The sequence below is a fragment of the Mesoplodon bidens genome, assembly GCF_964165515.1.
Source record: "Mesoplodon bidens genome assembly, chromosome: 18".
Taxonomy (NCBI): domain Eukaryota; kingdom Metazoa; phylum Chordata; class Mammalia; order Artiodactyla; family Ziphiidae; genus Mesoplodon; species Mesoplodon bidens.
In genome coordinates, this window is record NC_138175.1 from 39274727 (window position 1) to 39295139 (window position 20413).

The following is a 20413-nucleotide window of genomic DNA, read 5'->3' on the forward strand; positions in this document are numbered from 1 at the left end:
CGTGGGCTCAGTTTTGTACAGGAAAGCACGCTCCCTTTGGAAGGTTCTTCCTTCCAGCTTGCCAGTTGCCCTTGCAATGTCTCCTAAATCTCGCAGGGTTTCCATGCCATCCTAAGATCCGTAGCTCAGGCTTAGAACGGCACAGCATCCGGCAGCTTTCCAAGAGGCCTCCAGCATTCTGGCATTTTGGCTCCCTCCATGAGGCACCAGCTCCTCAGCACCACGTGTCCTCAGGTCTTTCACTTCAGAACCTCTGGGGGCAACCTCATTCCTCCCCCACGTAAGAGACACACAGACATGTCCTTTGTGGAGGAAGGCTTGAGAGTCCGCAGTGGAGGCTGCCGCTGCCACTCAGCGTTCCTGCACGGAACTGAGCCCGGGTGCACGAGACCGTGAGAGGCAGAAAGAGAGGGGTACCACCGAGCTGTTCCAAAATGTACTCTTACACATTACGCTTCCAGCTCACGTTCATTTCATGGAGAGAACGCCAGGCCCTGATGCACTTTCCGAGGGCTAGAAAATTTTGGTTGCATCCCTCGGTGGGCACATCGGCTCAGGACTGCCCTGCTCCAATAGTGCTCAAGGTGTGGAGCCCGATTGCTGGAGAACAGCCCCATGTGGAGCTTTCACGGATGTAACCGGCTCGCCATGGAACCGTTCACAAGCTGCAGACCGTGGTGCCTGTTAGTGGTCGACCCACCGAGAGCACTCTGAGGGAGAGGAGCTGCTGACGACTGGTAGCAAATTCCCCCGTTCCCAGTCGAATCCTCTCCCTGGAAGTGTGTTCCGAAAGCCTTGACGCAGTTTCTCAGTTAGCTACAATGGAGGCCAGTCACTTGGCAGACTCCCCTCACGCCGTGCCCCGCTGGCAGCAAAACAGACAGGCCGGCTGCTTCAGCCAACAGGGACAGCTCACAGTACAGATAAGAACCCTACGTGTCAAAGCGCTTGCATGGCGCTCGCCAGAAGCACAAACACCGAGCGCAGGGCACCGAGGCTCTTCCCCTCAGGCTGAGCAAATTTGTTCTCATGGAGCTCCTGCCCTGAGTTTATCCAGCTAGGAAGCAAACTTCAGGAAAGGTCCTCACGGTGCTGCCAATACACACTTATTTCACCCGGCAGCCCCAATCGAGTACACCTACTTGGATTTTAAACTCGCAGAACAACGGGTGTCAAACCGTGCGCCTCCATCTGGTGGGCGAAGTACATATTTTCTCCATGAGCTACAAGCCCTTCTTTCAGTGTGAAAGGCCTCTGGGCCTCTTGGCGCTGGCAGCACAGAGGTGTCACCAGTTCTGAAAATCTTCCAAAGGCACAGTGTCACAGAACGTGTGGAGCACTAAGGAGGCGCAGCACACAACTGGGTCTTCCCTGTCGGCCTGACAACCACCAGCGGCCTGCGCTTCTTCGGGGCACACACGTGGTCGTGGTCGGTGATGAATTCTGCTCCCTGACATCTTTTCCGGGACACGCAGAGGAAGCGCACGTAGATTAGCCCTCCACCTCATCCCTGTTTCCTGAGTAAGTTGTACTACTACAAGGCAAAAATCCCTGCTGGAATCTCGCTGTGGCCTACGTACCCTCCAGGGAGCGATCGCTGCCAGAGACACTGTGCTGGTATCTAGGATAATGGTCTGTGCCTCCACTGCGCTGCTCTTCTCTCGAAGCCGTTTCCGAAAGCTTTCTGGAAGAGCTGGCTGACAGTGTCGTCTCCTCCGAGTCAGCGACAGGCATACGAGGATACCAGTTCTGTGAGGTAAAACGCTACCGGCCTCAGCCACGTGGGCTCAGTTTTGTACAGGAAAGCACGCTCCCTTTGGAAGGTTCTTCCTTCCAGCTTGCCAGTTGCCCTTGCAATGTCTCCTAAATCTCGCAGGGTTTCCATGCCATCCTAAGATCCGTAGCTCAGGCTTAGAACGGCACAGCATCCGGCAGCTTTCCAAGAGGCCTCCAGCATTCTGGCATTTTGGCTCCCTCCATGAGGCACCAGCTCCTCAGCACCACGTGTCCTCAGGTCTTTCACTTCAGAACCTCTGGGGGCAACCTCATTCCTCCCCCACGTAAGAGACACACAGACATGTCCTTTGTGGAGGAAGGCTTGAGAGTCCGCAGTGGAGGCTGCCGCTGCCACTCAGCGTTCCTGCACGGAACTGAGCCCGGGTGCACGAGACCGTGAGAGGCAGAAAGAGAGGGGTACCACCGAGCTGTTCCAAAATGTACTCTTACACATTACGCTTCCAGCTCACGTTCATTTCATGGAGAGAACGCCAGGCCCTGATGCACTTTCCGGGGGCTAGAAAACTTTGGTTGCATCCCTCGGTGGGCACATCGGCTCAGGACTGCCCTGCTCCAATAGTGCTCAAGGTGTGGAGCCCGATTGCTGGAGAACAGCCCCATGTGGAGCTTTCACGGATGTAACCGGCTCGCCATGGAACCGTTCACAAGCTGCAGACCGTGGTGCCTGTTAGTAGTCGACCCACCGAGAGCACTCTGAGGGAGAGGAGCTGCTGACGACTGGTAGCAAATTCCCCCGTTCCCAGTCGAATCCTCTCCCTGGAAGTGTGTTCCGAAAGCCTTGACGCAGTTTCTCAGTTAGCTACAATGGAGGCCAGTCACTTGGCAGACTCCCCTCACGCCGTGCCCCGCTGGCAGCAAAACAGACAGGCCGGCTGCGTCAGCCAACAGGGACAGCTCACAGTACAGATAAGAACCCTACGTGTCAAAGCGCTTGCATGGCGCTCGCCAGAAGCACAAACACCGAGCGCAGGGCACCGAGGCTCTTCCCCTCAGGCTGAGCAAATTTGTTCTCATGGAGCTCCTGCCCTGAGTTTATCCAGCTAGGAAGCAAACTTCAGGAAAGGTCCTCACGGTGCTGCCAATACACACTTATTTCACCCGGCAGCCCCAATCGAGTACACCTACTTGGATTTTAAACTCGCAGAACAACGGGTGTCAAACCGTGCGCCTCCATCTGGTGGGCGAAGTACATATTTTCTCCATGAGCTACAAGCCCTTCTTTCAGTGTGAAAGGCCTCTGGGCCTCTTGGCGCTGGCAGCACAGAGGTGTCACCAGTTCTGAAAATCTTCCAAAGGCACAGTGTCACAGAACGTGTGGAGCACTAAGGAGGCGCAGCACACAACTGGGTCTTCCCTGTCGGCCTGACAACCACCAGCGGCCTGCGCTTCTTCGGGGCACACACGTGGTCGTGGTCGGTGATGAATTCTGCTCCCTGAAACCTTTTCCGGGACACGCAGAGGAAGCGCACGTAGATTAGCCCTCCACCTCATCCCTGTTTCCTGAGTAAGTTGTACTACTACAAGGCCAAAATCCCTGCTGGAATCTCGCTGTGGCCTACGTACCCTCCAGGGAGCGATCGCTGCCAGAGACACTGTGCTGGTATCTAGGATAATGGTCTGTGCCTCCACTGCGCTGCTCTTCTCTCGAAGCCGTTTCCGAAAGCTTTCTGGAAGAGCTGGCTGACAGTGTCGTCTCCTCCGAGTCAGCGACAGGCATACGAGGATACCAGTTCTGTGAGGTAAAACGCTACCGGCCTCAGCCACGTGGGCTCAGTTTTGTACAGGAAAGCACGCTCCCTTTGGAAGGTTCTTCCTTCCAGCTTGCCAGTTGCCCTTGCAATGTCTCCTAAATCTCGCAGGGTTTCCATGCCATCCTAAGATCCGTAGCTCAGGCTTAGAACGGCACAGCATCCGGCAGCTTTCCAAGAGGCCTCCAGCATTCTGGCATTTTGGCTCCCTCCATGAGGCACCAGCTCCTCAGCACCACGTGTCCTCAGGTCTTTCACTTCAGAACCTCTGGGGGCAACCTCATTCCTCCCCCACGTAAGAGACACACAGACATGTCCTTTGTGGAGGAAGGCTTGAGAGTCCGCAGTGGAGGCTGCCGCTGCCACTCAGCGTTCCTGCACGGAACTGAGCCCGGGTGCACGAGACCGTGAGAGGCAGAAAGAGAGGGGTACCACCGAGCTGTTCCAAAATGTACTCTTACACATTACGCTTCCAGCTCACGTTCATTTCATGGAGAGAACGCCAGGCCCTGATGCACTTTCCGGGGGCTAGAAAACTTTTTGGTTGCATCCCTCGGTGGGCACATCGGCTCAGGACTGCCCTGCTCCAATAGTGCTCAAGGTGTGGAGCCCGATTGCTGGAGAACAGCCCCATGTGGAGCTTTCACGGATGTAACCGGCTCGCCATGGAACCGTTCACAAGCTGCAGACCGTGGTGCCTGTTAGTGGTCGACCCACCGAGAGCACTCTGAGGGAGAGGAGCTGCTGACGACTGGTAGCAAATTCCCCCGTTCCCAGTCGAATCCTCTCCCTGGAAGTGTGTTCCGAAAGCCTTGACGCAGTTTCTCAGTTAGCTACAATGGAGGCCAGTCACTTGGCAGACTCCCCTCACGCCGTGCCCCGCTGGCAGCAAAACAGACAGGCCGGCTGCTTCAGCCAACAGGGACAGCTCACAGTACAGATAAGAACCCTACGTGTCAAAGCGCTTGCATGGCGCTCGCCAGAAGCACAAACACCGAGCGCAGGGCACCGAGGCTCTTCCCCTCAGGCTGAGCAAATTTGTTCTCATGGAGCTCCTGCCCTGAGTTTATCCAGCTAGGAAGCAAACTTCAGGAAAGGTCCTCACGGTGCTGCCAATACACACTTATTTCACCCGGCAGCCCCAATCGAGTACACCTACTTGGATTTTAAACTCGCAGAACAACGGGTGTCAAACCGTGCGCCTCCATCTGGTGGGCGAAGTACATATTTTCTCCATGAGCTACAAGCCCTTCTTTCAGTGTGAAAGGCCTCTGGGCCTCTTGGCGCTGGCAGCACAGAGGTGTCACCAGTTCTGAAAATCTTCCAAAGGCACAGTGTCACAGAACGTGTGGAGCACTAAGGAGGCGCAGCACACAACTGGGTCTTCCCTGTCGGCCTGACAACCACCAGCGGCCTGCGCTTCTTCGGGGCACACACGTGGTCGTGGTCGGTGATGAATTCTGCTCCCTGAAACCTTTTCCGGGACAGGCAGAGGAAGCGCACGTAGATTAGCCCTCCACCTCATCCCTGTTTCCTGAGTAAGTTGTACTACTACAAGGCAAAAATCCCTGCTGGAATCTCGCTGTGGCCTAAGTACCCTCCAGGGAGCGATCGCTGCCAGAGACACTGTGCTGGTATCTAGGATAATGGTCTGTGCCTCCACTGCGCTGCTCTTCTCTCGAAGCCGTTTCCGAAAGCTTTCTGGAAGAGCTGGCTGACAGTGTCGTCTCCTCCGAGTCAGCGACAGGCATACGAGGATACCAGTTCTGTGAGGTAAAACGCTACCGGCCTCAGCCACGTGGGCTCAGTTTTGTACAGGAAAGCACGCTCCCTTTGGAAGGTTCTTCCTTCCAGCTTGCCAGTTGCCCTTGCAATGTCTCCTAAATCTCGCAGGGTTTCCATGCCATCCTAAGATCCGTAGCTCAGGCTTAGAACGGCACAGCATCCGGCAGCTTTCCAAGAGGCCTCCAGCATTCTGGCATTTTGGCTCCCTCCATGAGGCACCAGCTCCTCAGCACCACGTGTCCTCAGGTCTTTCACTTCAGAACCTCTGGGGGCAACCTCATTCCTCCCCCACGTAAGAGACACACAGACATGTCCTTTGTGGAGGAAGGCTTGAGAGTCCGCAGTGGAGGCTGCCGCTGCCACTCAGCGTTCCTGCACGGAACTGAGCCCGGGTGCACGAGACCGTGAGAGGCAGAAAGAGAGGGGTACCACCGAGCTGTTCCAAAATGTACTCTTACACATTACGCTTCCAGCTCACGTTCATTTCATGGAGAGAACGCCAGGCCCTGATGCACTTTCCGGGGGCTAGAAAATTTTGGTTGCATCCCTCGGTGGGCACATCGGCTCAGGACTGCCCTGCTCCAATAGTGCTCAAGGTGTGGAGCCCGATTGCTGGAGAACAGCCCCATGTGGAGCTTTCACGGATGTAACCGGCTCGCCATGGAACCGTTCACAAGCTGCAGACCGTGGTGCCTGTTAGTGGTCGACCCACCGAGAGCACTCTGAGGGAGAGGAGCTGCTGACGACTGGTAGCAAATTCCCCCGTTCCCAGTCGAATCCTCTCCCTGGAAGTGTGTTCCGAAAGCCTTGACGCAGTTTCTCAGTTAGCTACAATGGAGGCCAGTCACTTGGCAGACTCCCCTCACGCCGTGCCCCGCTGGCAGCAAAACAGACAGGCCGGCTGCTTCAGCCAACAGGGACAGCTCACAGTACAGATAAGAACCCTACGTGTCAAAGCGCTTGCATGGCGCTCGCCAGAAGCACAAACACCGAGCGCAGGGCCCCGAGGCTCTTCCCCTCAGGCTGAGCAAATTTGTTCTCATGGAGCTCCTGCCCTGAGTTTATCCAGCTAGGAAGCAAACTTCAGGAAAGGTCCTCACGGTGCTGCCAATACACACTTATTTCACCCGGCAGCCCCAATCGAGTACACCTACTTGGATTTTAAACTCGCAGAACAACGGGTGTCAAACCGTGCGCCTCCATCTGGTGGGCGAAGTACATATTTTCTCCATGAGCTACAAGCCCTTCTTTCAGTGTGAAAGGCCTCTGGGCCTCTTGGCGCTGGCAGCACAGAGGTGTCACCAGTTCTGAAAATCTTCCAAAGGCACAGTGTCACAGAACGTGTGGAGCACTAAGGAGGCGCAGCACACAACTGGGTCTTCCCTGTCGGCCTGACAACCACCAGCGGCCTGCGCTTCTTCGGGGCACACACGTGGTCGTGGTCGGTGATGAATTCTGCTCCCTGAAACCTTTTCCGGGACACGCAGAGGAAGCGCACGTAGATTAGCCCTCCACCTCATCCCTGTTTCCTGAGTAAGTTGTACTACTACAAGGCCAAAATCCCTGCTGGAATCTCGCTGTGGCCTACGTACCCTCCAGGGAGCGATCGCTGCCAGAGACACTGTGCTGGTATCTAGGATAATGGTCTGTGCCTCCACTGCGCTGCTCTTCTCTCGAAGCCGTTTCCGAAAGCTTTCTGGAAGAGCTGGCTGACAGTGTCGTCTCCTCCGAGTCAGCGACAGGCATACGAGGATACCAGTTCTGTGAGGTAAAACGCTACCGGCCTCAGCCACGTGGGCTCAGTTTTGTACAGGAAAGCACGCTCCCTTTGGAAGGTTCTTCCTTCCAGCTTGCCAGTTGCCCTTGCAATGTCTCCTAAATCTCGCAGGGTTTCCATGCCATCCTAAGATCCGTAGCTCAGGCTTAGAACGGCACAGCATCCGGCAGCTTTCCAAGGGGCCTCCAGCATTCTGGCATTTTGGCTCCCTCCATGAGGCACCAGCTCCTCAGCACCACGTGTCCTCAGGTCTTTCACTTCAGAACCTCTGGGGGCAACCTCATTCCTCCCCCACGTAAGAGACACACAGACATGTCCTTTGTGGAGGAAGGCTTGAGAGTCCGCAGTGGAGGCTGCCGCTGCCACTCAGCGTTCCTGCACGGAACTGAGCCCGGGTGCACGAGACCGTGAGAGGCAGAAAGAGAGGGGTACCACCGAGCTGTTCCAAAATGTACTCTTACACATTACGCTTCCAGCTCACGTTCATTTCATGGAGAGAACGCCAGGCCCTGATGCACTTTCCGGGGGCTAGAAAACTTTGGTTGCATCCCTCGGTGGGCACATCGGCTCAGGACTGCCCTGCTCCAATAGTGCTCAAGGTGTGGAGCCCGATTGCTGGAGAACAGCCCCATGTGGAGCTTTCACGGATGTAACCGGCTCGCCATGGAACCGTTCACAAGCTGCAGACCGTGGTGCCTGTTAGTGGTCGACCCACCGAGAGCACTCTGAGGGAGAGGAGCTGCTGACGACTGGTAGCAAATTCCCCCGTTCCCAGTCGAATCCTCTCCCTGGAAGTGTGTTCCGAAAGCCTTGACGCAGTTTCTCAGTTAGCTACAATGGAGGCCAGTCACTTGGCAGACTCCCCTCACGCCGTGCCCCGCTGGCAGCAAAACAGACAGGCCGGCTGCTTCAGCCAACAGGGACAGCTCACAGTACAGATAAGAACCCTACGTGTCAAAGCGCTTGCATGGCGCTCGCCAGAAGCACAAACACCGAGCGCAGGGCACCGAGGCTCTTCCCCTCAGGCTGAGCAAATTTGTTCTCATGGAGCTCCTGCCCTGAGTTTATCCAGCTAGGAAGCAAACTTCAGGAAAGGTCCTCACGGTGCTGCCAATACACACTTATTTCACCCGGCAGCCCCAATCGAGTACACCTACTTGGATTTTAAACTCGCAGAACAACGGGTGTCAAACCGTGCGCCTCCATCTGGTGGGCGAAGTACATATTTTCTCCATGAGCTACAAGCCCTTCTTTCAGTGTGAAAGGCCTCTGGGCCTCTTGGCGCTGGCAGCACAGAGGTGTCACCAGTTCTGAAAATCTTCCAAAGGCACAGTGTCACAGAACGTGTGGAGCACTAAGGAGGCGCAGCACACAACTGGGTCTTCCCTGTCGGCCTGACAACCACCAGCGGCCTGCGCTTCTTCGGGGCACACACGTGGTCGTGGTCGGTGATGAATTCTGCTCCCTGACATCTTTTCCGGGACACGCAGAGGAAGCGCACGTAGATTAGCCCTCCACCTCATCCCTGTTTCCTGAGTAAGTTGTACTACTACAAGGCAAAAATCCCTGCTGGAATCTCGCTGTGGCCTACGTACCCTCCAGGGAGCGATCGCTGCCAGAGACACTGTGCTGGTATCTAGGATAATGGTCTGTGCCTCCACTGCGCTGCTCTTCTCTCGAAGCCGTTTCCGAAAGCTTTCTGGAAGAGCTGGCTGACAGTGTCGTCTCCTCCGAGTCAGCGACAGGCATACGAGGATACCAGTTCTGTGAGGTAAAACGCTACCGGCCTCAGCCACGTGGGCTCAGTTTTGTACAGGAAAGCACGCTCCCTTTGGAAGGTTCTTCCTTCCAGCTTGCCAGTTGCCCTTGCAATGTCTCCTAAATCTCGCAGGGTTTCCATGCCATCCTAAGATCCGTAGCTCAGGCTTAGAACGGCACAGCATCCGGCAGCTTTCCAAGAGGCCTCCAGCATTCTGGCATTTTGGCTCCCTCCATGAGGCACCAGCTCCTCAGCACCACGTGTCCTCAGGTCTTTCACTTCAGAACCTCTGGGGGCAACCTCATTCCTCCCCCACGTAAGAGACACACAGACATGTCCTTTGTGGAGGAAGGCTTGAGAGTCCGCAGTGGAGGCTGCCGCTGCCACTCAGCGTTCCTGCACGGAACTGAGCCCGGGTGCACGAGACCGTGAGAGGCAGAAAGAGAGGGGTACCACCGAGCTGTTCCAAAATGTACTCTTACACATTACGCTTCCAGCTCACGTTCATTTCATGGAGAGAACGCCAGGCCCTGATGCACTTTCCGGGGGCTAGAAAACTTTGGTTGCATCCCTCGGTGGGCACATCGGCTCAGGACTGCCCTGCTCCAATAGTGCTCAAGGTGTGGAGCCCGATTGCTGGAGAACAGCCCCATGTGGAGCTTTCACGGATGTAACCGGCTCGCCATGGAACCGTTCACAAGCTGCAGACCGTGGTGCCTGTTAGTGGTCGACCCACCGAGAGCACTCTGAGGGAGAGGAGCTGCTGACGACTGGTAGCAAATTCCCCCGTTCCCAGTCGAATCCTCTCCCTGGAAGTGTGTTCCGAAAGCCTTGACGCAGTTTCTCAGTTAGCTACAATGGAGGCCAGTCACTTGGCAGACTCCCCTCACGCCGTGCCCCGCTGGCAGCAAAACAGACAGGCCGGCTGCTTCAGCCAACAGGGACAGCTCACAGTACAGATAAGAACCCTACGTGTCAAAGCGCTTGCATGGCGCTCGCCAGAAGCACAAACACCGAGCGCAGGGCACCGAGGCTCTTCCCCTCAGGCTGAGCAAATTTGTTCTCATGGAGCTCCTGCCCTGAGTTTATCCAGCTAGGAAGCAAACTTCAGGAAAGGTCCTCACGGTGCTGCCAATACACACTTATTTCACCCGGCAGCCCCAATCGAGTACACCTACTTGGATTTTAAACTCGCAGAACAACGGGTGTCAAACCGTGCGCCTCCATCTGGTGGGCGAAGTACATATTTTCTCCATGAGCTACAAGCCCTTCTTTCAGTGTGAAAGGCCTCTGGGCCTCTTGGCGCTGGCAGCACAGAGGTGTCACCAGTTCTGAAAATCTTCCAAAGGCACAGTGTCACAGAACGTGTGGAGCACTAAGGAGGCGCAGCACACAACTGGGTCTTCCCTGTCGGCCTGACAACCACCAGCGGCCTGCGCTTCTTCGGGGCACACACGTGGTCGTGGTCGGTGATGAATTCTGCTCCCTGAAACCTTTTCCGGGACAGGCAGAGGAAGCGCACGTAGATTAGCCCTCCACCTCATCCCTGTTTCCTGAGTAAGTTGTACTACTACAAGGCAAAAATCCCTGCTGGAATCTCGCTGTGGCCTAAGTACCCTCCAGGGAGCGATCGCTGCCAGAGACACTGTGCTGGTATCTAGGATAATGGTCTGTGCCTCCACTGCGCTGCTCTTCTCTCGAAGCCGTTTCCGAAAGCTTTCTGGAAGAGCTGGCTGACAGTGTCGTCTCCTCCGAGTCAGCGACAGGCATACGAGGATACCAGTTCTGTGAGGTAAAACGCTACCGGCCTCAGCCACGTGGGCTCAGTTTTGTACAGGAAAGCACGCTCCCTTTGGAAGGTTCTTCCTTCCAGCTTGCCAGTTGCCCTTGCAATGTCTCCTAAATCTCGCAGGGTTTCCATGCCATCCTAAGATCCGTAGCTCAGGCTTAGAACGGCACAGCATCCGGCAGCTTTCCAAGAGGCCTCCAGCATTCTGGCATTTTGGCTCCCTCCATGAGGCACCAGCTCCTCAGCACCACGTGTCCTCAGGTCTTTCACTTCAGAACCTCTGGGGGCAACCTCATTCCTCCCCCACGTAAGAGACACACAGACATGTCCTTTGTGGAGGAAGGCTTGAGAGTCCGCAATGGAGGCTGCCGCTGCCACTCAGCGTTCCTGCACGGAACTGAGCCCGGGTGCACGAGACCGTGAGAGGCAGAAAGAGAGGGGTACCACCGAGCTGTTCCAAAATGTACTCTTACACATTACGCTTCCAGCTCACGTTCATTTCATGGAGAGAACGCCAGGCCCTGATGCACTTTCCGGGGGCTAGAAAACTTTGGTTGCCTCCCTCGGTGGGCACATCGGCTCAGGACTGCCCTGCTCCAATAGTGCTCAAGGTGTGGAGCCCGATTGCTGGAGAACAGCCCCATGTGGAGCTTTCACGGATGTAACCGGCTCGCCATGGAACCGTTCACAAGCTGCAGACCGTGGTGCCTGTTAGTGGTCGACCCACCGAGAGCACTCTGAGGGAGAGGAGCTGCTGACGACTGGTAGCAAATTCCCCCGTTCCCAGTCGAATCCTCTCCCTGGAAGTGTGTTCCGAAAGCCTTGACGCAGTTTCTCAGTTAGCTACAATGGAGGCCAGTCACTTGGCAGACTCCCCTCACGCCGTGCCCCGCTGGCAGCAAAACAGACAGGCCGGCTGCTTCAGCCAACAGGGACAGCTCACAGTACAGATAAGAACCCTACGTGTCAAAGCGCTTGCATGGCGCTCGCCAGAAGCACAAACACCGAGCGCAGGGCACCGAGGCTCTTCCCCTCAGGCTGAGCAAATTTGTTCTCATGGAGCTCCTGCCCTGAGTTTATCCAGCTAGGAAGCAAACTTCAGGAAAGGTCCTCACGGTGCTGCCAATACACACTTATTTCACCCGGCAGCCCCAATCGAGTACACCTACTTGGATTTTAAACTCGCAGAACAACGGGTGTCAAACCGTGCGCCTCCATCTGGTGGGCGAAGTACATATTTTCTCCATGAGCTACAAGCCCTTCTTTCAGTGTGAAAGGCCTCTGGGCCTCTTGGCGCTGGCAGCACAGAGGTGTCACCAGTTCTGAAAATCTTCCAAAGGCACAGTGTCACAGAACGTGTGGAGCACTAAGGAGGCGCAGCACACAACTGGGTCTTCCCTGTCGGCCTGACAACCACCAGCGGCCTGCGCTTCTTCGGGGCACACACGTGGTCGTGGTCGGTGATGAATTCTGCTCCCTGACATCTTTTCCGGGACACGCAGAGGAAGCGCACGTAGATTAGCCCTCCACCTCATCCCTGTTTCCTGAGTAAGTTGTACTACTACAAGGCAAAAATCCCTGCTGGAATCTCGCTGTGGCCTACGTACCCTCCAGGGAGCGATCGCTGCCAGAGACACTGTGCTGGTATCTAGGATAATGGTCTGTGCCTCCACTGCGCTGCTCTTCTCTCGAAGCCGTTTCCGAAAGCTTTCTGGAAGAGCTGGCTGACAGTGTCGTCTCCTCCGAGTCAGCGACAGGCATACGAGGATACCAGTTCTGTGAGGTAAAACGCTACCGGCCTCAGCCACGTGGGCTCAGTTTTGTACAGGAAAGCACGCTCCCTTTGGAAGGTTCTTCCTTCCAGCTTGCCAGTTGCCCTTGCAATGTCTCCTAAATCTCGCAGGGTTTCCATGCCATCCTAAGATCCGTAGCTCAGGCTTAGAACGGCACAGCATCCGGCAGCTTTCCAAGAGGCCTCCAGCATTCTGGCATTTTGGCTCCCTCCATGAGGCACCAGCTCCTCAGCACCACGTGTCCTCAGGTCTTTCACTTCAGAACCTCTGGGGGCAACCTCATTCCTCCCCCACGTAAGAGACACACAGACATGTCCTTTGTGGAGGAAGGCTTGAGAGTCCGCAGTGGAGGCTGCCGCTGCCACTCAGCGTTCCTGCACGGAACTGAGCCCGGGTGCACGAGACCGTGAGAGGCAGAAAGAGAGGGGTACCACCGAGCTGTTCCAAAATGTACTCTTACACATTACGCTTCCAGCTCACGTTCATTTCATGGAGAGAACGCCAGGCCCTGATGCACTTTCCGGGGGCTAGAAAACTTTGGTTGCATCCCTCGGTGGGCACATCGGCTCAGGACTGCCCTGCTCCAATAGTGCTCAAGGTGTGGAGCCCGATTGCTGGAGAACAGCCCCATGTGGAGCTTTCACGGATGTAACCGGCTCGCCATGGAACCGTTCACAAGCTGCAGACCGTGGTGCCTGTTAGTAGTCGACCCACCGAGAGCACTCTGAGGGAGAGGAGCTGCTGACGACTGGTAGCAAATTCCCCCGTTCCCAGTCGAATCCTCTCCCTGGAAGTGTGTTCCGAAAGCCTTGACGCAGTTTCTCAGTTAGCTACAATGGAGGCCAGTCACTTGGCAGACTCCCCTCACGCCGTGCCCCGCTGGCAGCAAAACAGACAGGCCGGCTGCTTCAGCCAACAGGGACAGCTCACAGTACAGATAAGAACCCTACGTGTCAAAGCGCTTGCATGGCGCTCGCCAGAAGCACAAACACCGAGCGCAGGGCACCGAGGCTCTTCCCCTCAGGCTGAGCAAATTTGTTCTCATGGAGCTCCTGCCCTGAGTTTATCCAGCTAGGAAGCAAACTTCAGGAAAGGTCCTCACGGTGCTGCCAATACACACTTATTTCACCCGGCAGCCCCAATCGAGTACACCTACTTGGATTTTAAACTCGCAGAACAACGGGTGTCAAACCGTGCGCCTCCATCTGGTGGGCGAAGTACATATTTTCTCCATGAGCTACAAGCCCTTCTTTCAGTGTGAAAGGCCTCTGGGCCTCTTGGCGCTGGCAGCACAGAGGTGTCACCAGTTCTGAAAATCTTCCAAAGGCACAGTGTCACAGAACGTGTGGAGCACTAAGGAGGCGCAGCACACAACTGGGTCTTCCCTGTCGGCCTGACAACCACCAGCGGCCTGCGCTTCTTCGGGGCACACACGTGGTCGTGGTCGGTGATGAATTCTGCTCCCTGAAACCTTTTCCGGGACAGGCAGAGGAAGCGCACGTAGATTAGCCCTCCACCTCATCCCTGTTTCCTGAGTAAGTTGTACTACTACAAGGCAAAAATCCCTGCTGGAATCTCGCTGTGGCCTAAGTACCCTCCAGGGAGCGATCGCTGCCAGAGACACTGTGCTGGTATCTAGGATAATGGTCTGTGCCTCCACTGCGCTGCTCTTCTCTCGAAGCCGTTTCCGAAAGCTTTCTGGAAGAGCTGGCTGACAGTGTCGTCTCCTCCGAGTCAGCGACAGGCATACGAGGATACCAGTTCTGTGAGGTAAAACGCTACCGGCCTCAGCCACGTGGGCTCAGTTTTGTACAGGAAAGCACGCTCCCTTTGGAAGGTTCTTCCTTCCAGCTTGCCAGTTGCCCTTGCAATGTCTCCTAAATCTCGCAGGGTTTCCATGCCATCCTAAGATCCGTAGCTCAGGCTTAGAACGGCACAGCATCCGGCAGCTTTCCAAGAGGCCTCCAGCATTCTGGCATTTTGGCTCCCTCCATGAGGCACCAGCTCCTCAGCACCACGTGTCCTCAGGTCTTTCACTTCAGAACCTCTGGGGGCAACCTCATTCCTCCCCCACGTAAGAGACACACAGACATGTCCTTTGTGGAGGAAGGCTTGAGAGTCCGCAATGGAGGCTGCCGCTGCCACTCAGCGTTCCTGCACGGAACTGAGCCCGGGTGCACGAGACCGTGAGAGGCAGAAAGAGAGGGGTACCACCGAGCTGTTCCAAAATGTACTCTTACACATTACGCTTCCAGCTCACGTTCATTTCATGGAGAGAACGCCAGGCCCTGATGCACTTTCCGGGGGCTAGAAAACTTTGGTTGCCTCCCTCGGTGGGCACATCGGCTCAGGACTGCCCTGCTCCAATAGTGCTCAAGGTGTGGAGCCCGATTGCTGGAGAACAGCCCCATGTGGAGCTTTCACGGATGTAACCGGCTCGCCATGGAACCGTTCACAAGCTGCAGACCGTGGTGCCTGTTAGTGGTCGACCCACCGAGAGCACTCTGAGGGAGAGGAGCTGCTGACGACTGGTAGCAAATTCCCCCGTTCCCAGTCGAATCCTCTCCCTGGAAGTGTGTTCCGAAAGCCTTGACGCAGTTTCTCAGTTAGCTACAATGGAGGCCAGTCACTTGGCAGACTCCCCTCACGCCGTGCCCCGCTGGCAGCAAAACAGACAGGCCGGCTGCTTCAGCCAACAGGGACAGCTCACAGTACAGATAAGAACCCTACGTGTCAAAGCGCTTGCATGGCGCTCGCCAGAAGCACAAACACCGAGCGCAGGGCACCGAGGCTCTTCCCCTCAGGCTGAGCAAATTTGTTCTCATGGAGCTCCTGCCCTGAGTTTATCCAGCTAGGAAGCAAACTTCAGGAAAGGTCCTCACGGTGCTGCCAATACACACTTATTTCACCCGGCAGCCCCAATCGAGTACACCTACTTGGATTTTAAACTCGCAGAACAACGGGTGTCAAACCGTGCGCCTCCATCTGGTGGGCGAAGTACATATTTTCTCCATGAGCTACAAGCCCTTCTTTCAGTGTGAAAGGCCTCTGGGCCTCTTGGCGCTGGCAGCACAGAGGTGTCACCAGTTCTGAAAATCTTCCAAAGGCACAGTGTCACAGAACGTGTGGAGCACTAAGGAGGCGCAGCACACAACTGGGTCTTCCCTGTCGGCCTGACAACCACCAGCGGCCTGCGCTTCTTCGGGGCACACACGTGGTCGTGGTCGGTGATGAATTCTGCTCCCTGAAACCTTTTCCGGGACACGCAGAGGAAGCGCACGTGGATTAGCGCTCCACCTGATCCCTGTTTCCTGAGTAAGTTGTACTACTACAAGGCCAAAATCCCTGCTGGAATCTCGCTGTGGCCTAAGTACCCTCCAGGGAGCGATCGCTGCCAGAGACACTGTGCTGGTATCTAGGATAATGGTCTGTGCCTCCACTGCGCTGCTCTTCTCTCGAAGCCGTTTCCGAAAGCTTTCTGGAAGAGCTGGCTGACAGTGTCGTCTCCTCCGAGTCAGCGACAGGCATACGAGGATACCAGTTCTGTGAGGTAAAACGCTACCGGCCTCAGCCACGTGGGCTCAGTTTTGTACAGGAAAGCACGCTCCCTTTGGAAGGTTCTTCCTTCCAGCTTGCCAGTTGCCCTTGCAATGTCTCCTAAATCTCGCAGGGTTTCCATGCCATCCTAAGATCCGTAGCTCAGGCTTAGAACGGCACAGCATCCGGCAGCTTTCCAAGAGGCCTCCAGCATTCTGGCATTTTGGCTCCCTCCATGAGGCACCAGCTCCTCAGCACCACGTGTCCTCAGGTCTTTCACTTCAGAACCTCTGGGGGCAACCTCATTCCTCCCCCACGTAAGAGACACACAGACATGTCCTTTGTGGAGGAAGGCTTGAGAGTCCGCAGTGGAGGCTGCCGCTGCCACTCAGCGTTCCTGCACGGAACTGAGCCCGGGTGCACGAGACCGTGAGAGGCAGAAAGAGAGGGGTACCACCGAGCTGTTCCAAAATGTACTCTTACACATTACGCTTCCAGCTCACGTTCATTTCATGGAGAGAACGCCAGGCCCTGATGCACTTTCCGGGGGCTAGAAAACTTTGGTTGCCTCCCTCGGTGGGCACATCGGCTCAGGACTGCCCTGCTCCAATAGTGCTCAAGGTGTGGAGCCCGATTGCTGGAGAACAGCCCCATGTGGAGCTTTCACGGATGTAACCGGCTCGCCATGGAACCGTTCACAAGCTGCAGACCGTGGTGCCTGTTAGTGGTCGACCCACCGAGAGCACTCTGAGGGAGAGGAGCTGCTGACGACTGGTAGCAAATTCCCCCGTTCCCAGTCGAATCCTCTCCCTGGAAGTGTGTTCCGAAAGCCTTGACGCAGTTTCTCAGTTAGCTACAATGGAGGCCAGTCACTTGGCAGACTCCCCTCACGCCGTGCCCCGCTGGCAGCAAAACAGACAGGCCGGCTGCTTCAGCCAACAGGGACAGCTCACAGTACAGATAAGAACCCTACGTGTCAAAGCGCTTGCATGGCGCTCGCCAGAAGCACAAACACCGAGCGCAGGGCACCGAGGCTCTTCCCCTCAGGCTGAGCAAATTTGTTCTCATGGAGCTCCTGCCCTGAGTTTATCCAGCTAGGAAGCAAACTTCAGGAAAGGTCCTCACGGTGCTGCCAATACACACTTATTTCACCCGGCAGCCCCAATCGAGTACACCTACTTGGATTTTAAACTCGCAGAACAACGGGTGTCAAACCGTGCGCCTCCATCTGGTGGGCGAAGTACATATTTTCTCCATGAGCTACAAGCCCTTCTTTCAGTGTGAAAGGCCTCTGGGCCTCTTGGCGCTGGCAGCACAGAGGTGTCACCAGTTCTGAAAATCTTCCAAAGGCACAGTGTCACAGAACGTGTGGAGCACTAAGGAGGCGCAGCACACAACTGGGTCTTCCCTGTCGGCCTGACAACCACCAGCGGCCTGCGCTTCTTCGGGGCACACACGTGGTCGTGGTCGGTGATGAATTCTGCTCCCTGAAACCTTTTCTGGGACAGGCAGAGGAAGCGCACGTGGATTAGCGCTCCACCTGATCCCTGTTTCCTGAGTAAGTTGTACTACTACAAGGCCAAAATCCCTGCTGGAATCTCGCTGTGGCCTAAGTACCCTCCAGGGAGCGATCGCTGCCAGAGACACTGTGCTGGTATCTAGGATAATGGTCTGTGCCTCCACTGCGCTGCTCTTCTCTCGAAGCCGTTTCCGAAAGCTTTCTGGAAGAGCTGGCTGACAGTGTCGTCTCCTCCGAGTCAGCGACAGGCATACGAGGATACCAGTTCTGTGAGGTAAAACGCTACCAGCCTCAGCCACGTGGGCTCAGTTTTGTACAGGAAAGCACGCTCCCTTTGGAAGGTTCTTCCTTCCAGCTTGCCAGTTGCCCTTGCAATGTCTCCTAAATCTCGCAGGGTTTCCATGCCATCCTAAGATCCGTAGCTCAGGCTTAGAACGGCACAGCATCCGGCAGCTTTCCAAGAGGCCTCCAGCATTCTGGCATTTTGGCTCCCTCCATGAGGCACCAGCTCCTCAGCACCACGTGTCCCCAGGTCTTTCACTTCAGAACCTCTGGGGGCAACCTCATTCCTCCCCCACGTAAGAGACACACAGACATGTCCTTTGTGGAGGAAGGCTTGAGAGTCCGCAATGGAGGCTGCCGCTGCCACTCAGCGTTCCTGCACGGAACTGAGCCCGGGTGCACGAGACCGTGAGAGGCAGAAAGAGAGGGGTACCACCGAGCTGTTCCAAAATGTACTCTTACACATTACGCTTCCAGCTCACGTTCATTTCATGGAGAGAACGCCAGGCCCTGATGCACTTTCCGGGGGCTAGAAAACTTTGGTTGCCTCCCTCGGTGGGCACATCGGCTCAGGACTGCCCTGCTCCAATAGTGCTCAAGGTGTGGAGCCCGATTGCTGGAGAACAGCCCCATGTGGAGCTTTCACGGATGTAACCGGCTCGCCATGGAACCGTTCACAAGCTGCAGACCGTGGTGCCTGTTAGTAGTCGACCCACCGAGAGCACTCTGAGGGAGAGGAGCTGCTGACGACTGGTAGCAAATTCCCCCGTTCCCAGTCGAATCCTCTCCCTGGAAGTGTGTTCCGAAAGCCTTGACGCAGTTTCTCAGTTAGCTACAATGGAGGCCAGTCACTTGGCAGACTCCCCTCACGCCGTGCCCCGCTGGCAGCAAAACAGACAGGCCGGCTGCTTCAGCCAACAGGGACAGCTCACAGTACAGATAAGAACCCTACGTGTCAAAGCGCTTGCATGGCGCTCGCCAGAAGCACAAACACCGAGCGCAGGGCACCGAGGCTCTTCCCCTCAGGCTGAGCAAATTTGTTCTCATGGAGCTCCTGCCCTGAGTTTATCCAGCTAGGAAGCAAACTTCAGGAAAGGTCCTCACGGTGCTGCCAATACACACTTATTTCACCCGGCAGCCCCAATCGAGTACACCTACTTGGATTTTAAACTCGCAGAACAACGGGTGTCAAACCGTGCGCCTCCATCTGGTGGGCGAAGTACATATTTTCTCCATGAGCTACAAGCCCTTCTTTCAGTGTGAAAGGCCTCTGGGCCTCTTGGCGCTGGCAGCACAGAGGTGTCACCAGTTCTGAAAATCTTCCAAAGGCACAGTGTCACAGAACGTGTGGAGCACTAAGGAGGCGCAGCACACAACTGGGTCTTCCCTGTCGGCCTGACAACCACCAGCGGCCTGCGCTTCTTCGGGGCACACACGTGGTCGTGGTCGGTGATGAATTCTGCTCCCTGAAACCTTTTCCGGGACACGCAGAGGAAGCGCACGTAGATTAGCCCTCCACCTCATCCCTGTTTCCTGAGTAAGTTGTACTACTACAAGGCAAAAATCCCTGCTGGAATCTCGCTGTGGCCTAAGTACCCTCCAGGGAGCGATCGCTGCCAGAGACACTGTGCTGGTATCTAGGATAATGGTCTGTGCCTCCACTGCGCTGCTCTTCTCTCGAAGCCGTTTCCGAAAGCTTTCTGGAAGAGCTGGCTGACAGTGTCGTCTCCTCCGAGTCAGCGACAGGCATACGAGGATACCAGTTCTGTGAGGTAAAACGCTACCGGCCTCAGCCACGTGGGCTCAGTTTTGTACAGGAAAGCACGCTCCCTTTGGAAGGTTCTTCCTTCCAGCTTGCCAGTTGCCCTTGCAATGTCTCCTAAATCTCGCAGGGTTTCCATGCCATCCTAAGATCCGTAGCTCAGGCTTAGAACGGCACAGCATCCGGCAGCTTTCCAAGAGGCCTCCAGCATTCTGGCATTTTGGCTCCCTCCATGAGGCACCAGCTCCTCAGCACCACGTGTCCTCAGGTCTTTCACTTCAGAACCTCTGGGGGCAACCTCATTCCTCCCCCACGTAAGAGACACACAGACATGTCCTTTGTGGAGGAAGGCTTGAGAGTCCGCAGTGGAGGCTGCCGCTGCCACTCAGCGTTCCTGCACGGAACTGAGCCCGGGTGCACGAGACCGTGAGAGGCAGAAAGAGAGGGGTACCACCGAGCTGTTCCAAAATGTACTCTTACACATTACGCTTCCAGCTCACGTTCATTTCATGGAGAGAACGCCAGGCCCTGATGCACTTTCCGGGGGCTAGAAAACTTTGGTTGCATCCCTCGGTGGGCACATCGGCTCAGGACTGCCCTGCTCCAATAGTGCTCAAGGTGTGGAGCCCGATTGCTGGAGAACAGCCCCATGTGGAGCTTTCACGGATGTAACCGGCTCGCCATGGAACCGTTCACAAGCTGCAGACCGTGGTGCCTGTTAGTGGTCGACCCACCGAGAGCACTCTGAGGGAGAGGAGCTGCTGACGACTGGTAGCAAATTCCCCCGTTCCCAGTCGAATCCTCTCCCTGGAAGTGTGTTCCGAAAGCCTTGACGCAGTTTCTCAGTTAGCTACAATGGAGGCCA